We start from the raw sequence: 12,125 nt of genomic DNA on the forward strand, positions 1-12,125 counted from the left end.
CTAGGATATGGAAAAATGAGGAACAGAGTTGGTTTCTCCTATGTTTACTCCTGGGTAGTGAATACGCTTTTGCGTGAAATACAATATGGTAATCAATTCACATTCGTTGTTCTCTGAGCAAATTTAAATTATCCGTTTTAGTTCCGGCAATTGAAACATGAAGCTCAACAACATGGTGCATTGAATTCTATGATACTTTCGTAGTTGGTGTGATATACCATTGTCCGTTTATCTGGGAGATCAGTCTGATGATTTTGGTTTTGTTCGGAACTAGTTCAATTTGGTAAATGAATGGTTTTCATTTTCATTTGTAATGGTGCAAACATCTGACTCAGTGTTGTATTTTTTTTAATCCAGCAACTGTTATTTTCCTCTTTTATTTAGAGCACATATTAACGAGATTATATAACATTGTTCTCTTTATTCAAGTGTGACGTTGTTTCAATTCATGATTCAGTCCATCTACCATCAATCCCCTAACCTTTGCAGCCCCGCCTCTGCGGCTGCAACATCACACACTCGAACCCAAAATCCTCTATCATCCCCACCACCCAACCACCCTGGCCACCACTGCCACCGTTCTACAACAAGCCCAATCCAACTGAATCCTTACTTGGCAAGAAACAAACACACCCATTTGCATCTTTGGAGATTTAAAAATTAACTAAATGTCCCTCTTGATCTGAGACTTTATTATTATGACTTTTTTTATACACATAAAGTTTCCTAATAATGAGAAGGGTGACGAATTGTAATTCACAGCCAAAAATTCTATTGGAAAGTTGTCCCTTGAAGCAAAACAATAGTGTAACAGGTGAATTGCAGTGTCAAAAGAAACACATAATGTCTCGAATGTTACTGGGTGGCTGGAAAACTGCCGACAAAAGTATTTCCAAGACTTGTCAAGAAATCAAATAAATTGCAAGGGCATGAGTTAATGAACAGTTATATATATATATTAAGTTATTAGCTAAAAAGAGAATATATATGTGTGTGTGTATATATTATGGAGGGTGAAAACCTTGTTATCATGATCTTCACAACTTTAGATGAAACTGTAATTCTTGAAAAAACTAAGAACCTTAGCATCGTTGTGATAGTACTGTAACACTTTCATGCTTAAATTCATCAGGAGAAAAAGGAAAAAAAAAACACACACACACACACACTTTGATGCTTAAGTCAACAAAAGGAATAGAAGAAATATATTAGCTAGCATGTTCCATATAGATTGATGACTTCTTCAATTATGCAGAGCTTGTGCTGTTGTGCATCCATTGATTATTTTTCTTGGCGTTTTATACAATTGACTGGTTGCAAAATGTAGCATCAGACTCTGGTACTCAATTAATCAAAGCGTATTACCAAATACTAACTCATATATTTGATGAGAAATTCTTCGAGGTTGTAACTTGTTACTTTAAATATATTTGACCCATGGACATGTTGAGAAGGGCATCAATGCTTACATGTGGATAAATGAGCGACAATGGGCACAATGTTAAATGTGTCGGGGATTTTATAAAAAATCATTCTTTCACAACAATATACATACATATATGAATTATCATTCTAGAAATTGTCACCAAAAATGAGATTTGTGCAGCAAGCAGATTAATTTCGTTTGAAGTTTTTTTTTTTTTTTTTTTTTTTTGGGAAAATCAATATATTCAATAAAAGAACAAAGATGTACAAAAGTTGAACATGAGGCCCAGAAAAAAGAGAGCCCAACAAAAACAAGGCCCAAAAGCAACGCACAACCCCAACACTACCTTAACTACCCCATAGCTGAAACAGGGAAAACAGAGAGCACCATAGATTCAAATTTCAGACACCAATCAACCACTAGAGGAGGAGGCATCCCCATTACAGCAACAGAAGAAGATGGGGACTGAGAGCACCATAGATTCAAACACCAATCAACCACTACAACATAAATTTGAATCATTTTGCCTAACCACGCCTAGTTTGTCTCTGCTTCTAAGCTTCTGGTGCAGGGCAAGCGAAGCAACAAAGACGTGTCTCGGAACATGGTTGGCAAACAATATAAAGTGTGACCATGTGATGAGATGAGAAGGGGGGAAGGAAGCACTATATGTATGCTTGAGGTTGAATCGACCTGTATGGGAAAGGATCCATAATGGTTTATCAGGTCTATTGGATTGAATTGTAGGTGTTTGTTCAGAATTCCCAATGGTAGGAACCAAGGCCAAGAAAGACTAAGGGAGCCTCTATTGCCCATTTCTAATGAGGGAAGCAACTTTAGCACAATCATCCCATGGGGAGTTTGCTATACGAATTGGATTAATTCTTTAGTCAAGAGGTTCGGGAGGTACCAGTAGTCATGCCACATGGAAATGCATTTCCCATCTCTCACAATGTGCTTAAGAAAGGGCCTAGCTAGCCCTCTGAGCTTGAGAATCATCCTCCAGTTCCAATAGCTGAGTTGAGATGGCTTGATGCTCCAAAAACTTTTTCTCACGAGCATAGTGTGCACCTAGTCATGCTAAATTGATTGGCCATCGTCCTGAAATAAATGCCAAAATATGCTTGATGATGGAAATTCTATTGAGAGTACCTACGTCTGGAACACCTAACCCACCATATTCTTTAGGTTTGTAGACAGCCCTCCAATTAACTTTAGCTTCAGTGGCCTTGAGCTCAGAACCAGTCGATGGAAACCTCCTTAATATGTTATTGATTTGGTTAATGACCTGAATTGGGGGTTATAAAGTGGTTGCTCTAGTAGTTGTGAATGCTAATTAGGACACTCTTAACCAATTGGAGCATATGACAGAAATCTGGTTGTCCAATTGTTGATCCTAGAAGTTATCCTTTCAACAAGCAGTCTACAATCATTAGCCTGAAGTCTAGATGAACATAAGAGAAATCCCAAGTATTTGATAGGAAGCTGGTCAAGCTCAAAACCACAGCTCTCAATTATAACACCTTGAATATCAGGGGGAACATTTACTGTAATAATAAGATTTTTGGCAAGGTTGAGGTAGAGGCCAGCAAGTTCTGAAAAATTCTTAAGACCATTAATGAGGACATTAAGAGAAATACAGTCCCCATTAGAATAGCATAAGATTATCAACAAAACAAAGGTGGTAAACTTTGTTTGCTTTACACCTCCAGTGATAGACGAAGCTAGGGTTGTTTTTAATTTCTTTTGAGAGAATAAAGGATAGGACATTCATCACAACGACAAAGAGGAATGGAGAGATAGGGTCCCTTTGTCTAAGGCATTTGGTGCTTTTGAAATAACCAGCCAGTTCTCCATTGACTGAGATGGAGAAGGAGGGATTGAAGATACAATTATTGATCCACCTTATGAAAAATGGAGAGGAATTGAGAAGGGTAAGGGTATCAATCAAGAATTTTCAGTTAACAATGTCATATGCATTTTTAAGGTCTACTTTTAGGGTGCATTTAGGACCAGGGGGAATGGTAACCCTTCAAGTTCTGGATCTATTGGACAAGAAAGAATCCATCCCCAATTCTCCTGTCTGTAATGAAAGCAGTTTGGTTTTTCTCAATGATGCTAGGGAGAATGGGTGGATTTTCATAGCAATAAGTTTTGAGATGACCTTATAGATAGTGTTACAACAGGCTATAGGTTTCAAATCCTTCATTGTTGTTGGGTTGGGAACCTTAGGAACAAGGTCCAAATAAGTGGAATTAACAGCCTTAAGAAGCTGCCCATTCTGAAAAATTCTCTTACTGATTTTGAAACATCTTCCCCTATGATTAGCCAAGCCTTCTTGAAAAAGAAGGCATTATAACCATCAGGGTCAGGGGATTTGGAGTTGTTGATAAAGAAGAAACAGTATCTGATGTCCTCTATTGAGGGCAACTAAACAAAGCCATCCATAAAATGAGTAGGACTAGTCTTGTTAATAATACTTCTCAAAGATTCAATACACGGTACATGCTTTGAGGGCTGCCAAGTAAAGAGTTTTGATGAATATTGTAACATTTCTTATTAACAATTGTGATTACAATATATACCATTGAGAGTTGACTAGTTTCCATAATTACAAATGTACAACAGGAAACTAAATCAAACTAAATAAAGAGATAATCACAAAAAGATTACAATCGGGAAAAGTAAACTCTCCTTAAATAGAATGGCCAAACTTTGTGCTTTATCATGCCCCCGCAAGCGCGAGGGTCCAGGAAGGACGCTAAGCTTGGGCCGATGAATATGAAATTGCATCCGAGCCAGCAATTTAGTTAATGAATCAGCAAGTTGATCTGTGGTATGAACATGAGAGATTCGAATCAACTTACGAGCAACTTGGTCACGTACAAAGTGAAAGTCAATTGCAATGTGCTTCATGCGCGAGTCAAACACGGGATTGGAGCACAAGTAAGTGGCTCCAACATTGTCACAGTAAATTGTCAGAGAAGTTGGAAGGGAGAGAGAAAGCTCTCGAAGAAGATTGGTAATCCAATTAACCTCAGCAGTAGCAGCAGCATTTGATACTCGGCCTTAGTAGAAGAATGGGCAATAGTAGATTGCTTCTTAGAACTCCAACTGATTGGATTGGAACCAAGGAAAACGACATAAGCAGATGTGGAGTGACGGGTGTATGCGTCACCAGCTTAATCGGCGTAGGCAAATGCATGAAGAGAAAAAGGCGAGCAAGCATAGATGAAAATACCATAGTGAGATGTATCTTTGAGATAACGAAGAACCCGTTTAACCGTATTCCAATTAGTAGAGGATGGTCGATGCATAAATTAGCCAATTTATTAACTGCAAAACTTACATCTAGCCTTATAAGAGAAAGATATTAAAGAGACCCAAGCACTTGACGATATTCAGTGGGATCATGGCTAGGTCAGTCATCATCAAGTTTGAGTGTTTCAGAAGGCGATAAGGGTGTGCTAGCTTCCTTTGCTTCCTTTCAGCCAATAACTCTCAAACCAGATGATCTTAGGGCATTAAATGTTAAAACATCCCTAATGACTTAAAGTAATTTAGGTAACCTAAACCCCCTATGTAATAAGCTTTCAGCCAATGACTCCCAGACCAGATGATCTTAGGGCATTAGGTGTCAGAACACACTCCTAAGGACTTAATCACTCAAATAATCTAAGTACAAACCTGAACTTGATCCTTTTCTATTTCTTTTTCATTTTTTTTATTTTTCATTCACATTGGTGAAGAATTTTTTTCTTTTATTGTATTGCATACATACTAATATGTTTCTGTCTTTTTTTTCTTTTTTTCTTTTTTTATGCCTTGGCCATCAAAATTATCAAATTCGCCTGCTCATCTTAGTCTAATTCGAAACAAAACAAGGCTTCCAGTATCTACCCCACAGAATGAATGCAAGTGTGAATATGTGGAAAGTGTGGCATTCTCAGAGATCAACATCATTAAGCAATAATCATCCTAACAAAGTGGACCACAGGCCACCAACTGATTTCAAAAAATTTCAAGGAATCCCTTCTCACAGTATTTGAGCATACAAACCATGTTTAACTAATATCAGACTACAAACAGATTACATAACCATCAACAGACTCAAACACGTGCTTATATCATCAACTATCAAAATATATCCTTATACAAACAGATGAAGCCAAAAATTAAAAATTTCCCAACACAACCTTACCCCCAAACTTAGCGTGCACATTGTCCTCAATGTGTGAGAACAGAAAAGAGTGAGAAAGATATTACCATACAAGTAAACCAGCAAAGATATGACAAAATAATGCACAGACAGGAAAAATTAATATCCAGCATCGTCTCCTTCAACATAGTGGTTTCTCTCAAAACCACCTAATGGTGTTAGGCAAATCATCCTGAAACTTAATCTGTAGTATCTGGAAAAATCAATAAACTCCACCACACATCAGAGTATCAAGTAGATGGAGTAAGCATAGAGAAATATCATAGTAAATTAAAATATCAACACAAGGAAAATAGAAGCAAAAAACATGTATATATATCAGAAATCAGTACAATACTTTTGAAAGAAAAACTTAAGGCAGATATACATCATATAGAAATAAATACATCAAAAAGACTGCCCTAATCAACAAAAAATACAGAAAAACCCTAGAAAGCTAATCTATAGAAAGTGGTGGTGGATCGAAAGAAGTAGATGGAGCAGACGGAGTGCGTCGCAGTAACTCCTCCAATATGCTCTGCTACGCAGTCAGCATCTGCCTCAGCACCGTCTGACCATCTCGCAACCCAGCCACCCTGGCTTGTAAAGCTCTAATCTCAGCCTGAGAGGAACTCTCAGGCTGGGCTGCAGGAGCTAGCCTCCTCCTCAATGAGGGCTGGTTATTGGAGAGATCCACCTCCTCGTCTGTAGCCTCATCATCAAACTCCTCATCATCGTCCCTCTCCGCTAGTACTGCATCAATAGGGTCGGTACACAGAATAGTAGGCGGGGGTGGATAAAGTGGAAAATGTAGTACATATGGCATACCCCTCACCTCGGCATCCATACGTCGTCGATCCTCTCGGATCTCATCGTCAACACCCCACTCCAACTTTCTCGTCTTGGGCAAATGCCCGAAGACATTGTTCCACTGCATGAAATGGTACTAGGTGAAAACGGTAACAGTCACCTTATTCAGGGGTATCGGAACCCCCGCTATCTCCATCAGGCGTGTGATCAGCATGGGAAAGTGAATATGGTGGTTAAGAGGGCGTCGGGACTCTCTCATCTGGTCGTATAACCGGCAGAGCTGCACAAAAACTAACTAGGGAATAGACACCCATTAGCCGGCGTGGAATGCGTAGGTCACATCGACCATCTCAGTGCATTGCCCTATCTTGTGTCCGATAGGGCAAGCATTGGCCACAAGGACCGTATCGAGGAACCAGAAACGTTGCAAAAGCTGTGACTTCCGGATCATCTCCCAGGTGGTAGCATGTCTCTCCTGGCCAAAGCACGGACAATCGCCTCCCCCAAAAGGCCAGGGAGAAAAGATATAAATCTGTCCTGAAGAACGGCTGGGCACCTATGATGGTAACCTATAGCCTAAGCGATAGTATCACAGCTCACTGTCAGCTGTACACCCTCGACAATGGTCGTAAAGTGATCCTCATCATCCTCCTCCTCATCTCCTGCATGAAACTACAAGGAGCGGTAGAATGCTCATACCAGCCTGGGATAACCAATCTGGGCTAGATGCCTTAAGAATCCTGATAGCTGGCGAGCCTGCACGGCCTCCACTGCCCAAAATGTATCGCGGTGGCACTGAAAATCCTCTAAACAAAATCCGTCTCATGAAAGATCTTGCTATACCGCTAGAAATCGTCTAACGCCATCGCCGGCGTCCTAATAACCCTCTGCCTCGGCTGTCTCGGCATCTCTACAATCCAAGAACACTATCTTAGCAAAACTCCCAACTCTGTGTTCCAAGGCTCGAGCTTTACTCTGGATAAGGCTTGAGCTTGGGATCCTGATGCTTGAGCTTGCTGCAAACACAGGCTCGAGCCCTAATCTGAAGGCTCGACCTTCCTGGTTTCTAACCGAAGCAAAATCACCCTCAAAGTCTCCAAAATAGCCCCAAATCAATCCAAATCCACCCCAATACTCCTTTGTAATTGCTCAACACCCCCAAAACTTTCTATATTCACACCTCAACCCTCCAATATTCAACAACCTGTGTTCTTCAAAATTGATTTGAGATTTTGGAATTTCTATAAGGTTGTAAATGATATCATGATTAAAATGGATTATAAAGGATGAAAACTAGTATTTTAAGGAATTTGGGCATTATTTTTGGGGTTGATCTATGCGTATATAGACAATATATACATATATATATCTCTATATATAATGATGAAGAATGAAATGGAATTCGTACCTTTTTGGTGTAGATCAAGGCCTGAGATCGTAAGGATGATGATTGAATGGAGATTGAAGAGTTTTGAGAGAGAATGGAGGCAAGAGTACCAAAGGCATGAGGGTTTCAAACTCGGCTTGAGGGTTTTCTAATATTTTAAAGTACAAAGGCTCGAGCCTCAGTTTAAGGCTCGAACATGGCTGCTGAAAAACCCTAAAATTAACGATGATGGACGGCTCGAGCTTGAGGTACTGATGCTAAAGCCTGTAGTAGCTAATGCTCGAGCCCCAACTTTCAGGCTCGAGCATTGAGACAACTTTTTGGATTTTTCTTATTTTTTAATTTTTTGTATTTTCTTTTTCTATTTTATTTAAACCTAAACTAACCTAAGCCTAAATGAAGACTAAAATAAACCTAAAACCTATAAAAGAGAATAACTAAATCAAAACTAAAATAACGAAATCGAAATCAAAATAAACTACAGTACAACATACAAATGCTAAGTTTAATGTCGACAGCTCGACAGCATGCTAAGTTTAACGTCGATAACTCAACGAAAACCTGACCTCTCTAGTCCGAGTAAATAAGATCCTGAAGTTCTACTGACTCTATTGTGCCTCTCTGCACACTTCCCTCCATGTAGGGTTTCAGTCTCTGTCCATTGACCTTAGACAATATTCCAATCTTACAATCTTGTATCTTAATTGTACCGTAAGGTGTAACAGAAATAACCATGTATGGACCTTCCCAACATGACTTTAACTTTCCAGGAAAAAGTTTCAGTCGTGTATTAAACAACCAAACCTTCTTCCCAGGATCAAAAGTCTTACGCAAGACATGTTTGTCATGAAATGCCTTAAAGGCTAAAGGTTCGAGCTTCACTCTGGATAAGGCTTGAGCTTGGGATCCTGATGCTCGAGCTTGCTGCAAGTACAGGCTCGAGCCCTAATCTCCAAAATCGCCCCAAATCAATCCAAATCCACCCCAACACTCCTTTGTAATTGCTCAACACCCCCAAACTTTCTATATTCATACCTCAACCCTCCAGTATTCAACAACCCGTGTTTGTCAAACCCGATTTGAGATTTTGGAATTTCTATAAAGTTATGAATGATATCATGATTCAAATGGGTTATAAAGGATGAAAACTAGTATTTTAAGGAATTTGGGCATTATTTTTAGGATGGATCCATGCGTATATAGACAATATATACATATATATATCTCTATATATAATGATGAAGAATGCAATGGAATTCATACCTTTTGGTGTAGATCGAGGCCTGAGATCGTAAGGATGATGATTGAATGGAGATTGAAGAGTTTTGAGAGAGAATGTAGGCAAGAATACCAAAGGCACGAGGGTTTTAAGCTCGGCTCGAGGGTTTTCTAATATTTTAAAGTGCAAAGGCTCGAGCCTCAGTTTAAGGCTCGAGCATGGCCGCTTAAAATCCCTAAAATTAACGATGATGGATAGCTCGAGCTTGAGGTACTGATGCTCGAGCCTGTTGTAGCTGATGCTCGAGCCCCAACTTTCAGGATCGAGCATTGAGACAATTTTTTGGATTTTTCTTATTTTTCAATTTTTTTTATTTTCTTTTTCTGTTTTATTTAAACCTAAACTAACCTAAGCCTAAATGAAGACTAAAATAAACCTAAAACTTAGAAAAGATAATAACTAAATCAAAACTAAAATAACGAAATCAAAATCAAAATAAACTATAGTACAATATACAAATGCTAAGTTTAATGTCGAAAACTTGACAGCATGCTAAGTTTAACGTCGATAGCTTGACGAAAACCTGACCTCTCTAGTCCAAGTAAATAGGATCCTGAAGTTCTACTGACTACATTATGCCTCTCTACACACTTCCCTCTATGTAGGGTTTCAGTCTCTGTCCGTTGACCTTAAACAATATTTCAGTCTTACAATCTTGTATCTCAATTGCACCGTAAGGTGTAACAGAAATAACCATGTATGGACCTTCCCAACGTGACTTTAACTTTCAAACAAAAAGTTTCAGTTGTGTATTAAACAACTAAACCTTTTTCCCAAGCTCAAAAGTCTTACGCAAGACATGCTTGTCATGAAATGTCTTAGTCTTTGATTTATAAACCTTAGCACTCTCATAAGTTCTTCAAGCCCAGTTAGTTGAAGCTTCTTGTTAGAACCCGCAGATATCATATCAAAGTTAAGCTTTTTTATGCCCAAAAAGCTCTGTGTTCTAACTCTACAGAAAGATGGCACCCTTTACCATAAACAAAATGGTAAGGTAACATACCAATCGGAGTCTTATAAGCAGTATGGTAAGCCCACAAAGTATCATTCAGTCTTAAAGACCAATCTTTACGATCTGGCTTAACCGTTTTCTCAAGAATTCTCTTAATTTTACGATTGGATAGCTCAACTTGACCACTTGTCTGGGATGATAGGGAGAAACAACTTTATGAGTGACGGAATATCTATGTACCAAGGTACAGAAATACCTATTACAGAAATGAGCACCCCCATTACTAATAATAGCTCGTGGTATACCAGACCGACTAAAGATATTCATTTGAAGGAACTTAATCACGACTGCATGATCGGCGGTTTTAGTAGCTACTGCTTCAACCCATTTAGACGAATAGTCAAGAGCCATAAGAATGTATTCATTTTTATTAGACTGAACAAAAGGACCCATGAAATCAATACCCTAAACATCAAAAACCTCAATAATTAAGATTGGAGTCAAGGGTATCATATTTCTCCTAGAAATTGATCCTAGCTGCTGATATCTAAGGCATGACCTACAGTATAAATATGTATCCCAAAAGAGCGAAGGCCAAAAGAAATCACATTAAAGAATTTTAGCTGTAGTTTTCTTTGCACTGAAATGACCTCCACATGCCAAACTGTGACAGAAGGTCAGAATACTATAAAACTCACTCTCAGGAACGCATCTACGAATGATTTGATCAGCACAGTATTTGAATAGCTGGGGATCTTCCCAATAGTACATCTTAATTTGGGAGAAGAATCGATCTTTTTCCTACTTTGACCAAGACAAAGAAATTTTGCCTATTGCGAGGTAATTCACAATATCAGCAAACCAAGGCAAATCCTTATCAGAAACCTCAAACAGTTATTCATCTGGAAAGGAATCACAAACTGGAAGTGACGTTGAGGTATCCTCAATCAGAATTCTAGAAAGATGGTCAGCTACCACATTCTCTAACCCTTTCTTATCCCATATTTCATAATCAAACTCTTGAAGCAAGAGGATCCATCGAATCAAACGGGGTTTGGTTTCCTTTTTGGAAAGAAGATGTTTCAAAGTAGAATGATCAGAATAGACTACAACATTGGAACCCAATAGATATGATCTAAACATGTCCAAAGTAAAGACAATAGCAAGTAACTCTTTTTCAGCTGTGATATAATTCAATTGTGCATCTGAAAGAGTTTTGCTCGCATAGTAAATAACATGAGGAAGTTTATCTACTCGTTGTCCCAAGACAGCACCCATAGCATAATTAGATGTGTCGCACATAATATTAAATGGAAGAGCCCAGTCTGGAGGATTCATTATAGGAGCTAAAGACAAAAGAGAACAAAGCTTTTGGAAAGCGTCAAGGCATGATTCATTAAAGACAAAAGGAGCGTCCTTTGCAAGTAAATTACACAGAGGACGGGAAATTTTGCTAAAATCCTTAATGAAGCGTCGATAGAACCCGACGTGCCCAAGAAATGATCGCACTCCCCTTACGGAGATAGGAGGAGGCAATTTAGAGATCAAATCTACTTTAACTCTATCAACTTCAATACCTCTCTCTAAAATAATATGTCCTAAAATAATACCCTTTTGAACCATAAAATGGCTCTTCTCCTAACTAAGAATAAGATTGGTTTCCCTACAACGCTGAAGCACTAGGGAAAGATTTTGGAGATAGTTTTTGAATGTGGACCCAAAAACAGAGAAGTCATCCATAAAAACTTCGAAAAACTTTTCAAACATGTCCAAAAAGATAGACATCATACACTTCTGGAATGTTGCTAGTGCATTACACAATCCGAAAGGTATCCGTCTATAAGCAAATGTACCGAATAGATAAGTGAAAGTAGTTTTCTCTTAATCCTTAGGATCAATGGCCACCTGGTTATAGCCAGAATATCCGTCTAAAAATTAAGCAATAATAACTTTGACCAGCCAATCGCTCTAGAATTTGATCAATGAATGGAAGTGAAAAATGATCTTTTCTAATAGCAGGGTTGAGTTTCCGGTAATCAATGCACACACGTCATCCAATGGTGGTGCGTTGTA

This window comes from Cornus florida, unplaced genomic scaffold (assembly GCF_030987335.1).
Source record: "Cornus florida cultivar Cherokee Brave unplaced genomic scaffold, ASM3098733v1 CherokeeBrave_3.0.0_Hap2_Chr10, whole genome shotgun sequence".
Classification (NCBI taxonomy): domain Eukaryota; kingdom Viridiplantae; phylum Streptophyta; class Magnoliopsida; order Cornales; family Cornaceae; genus Cornus; species Cornus florida.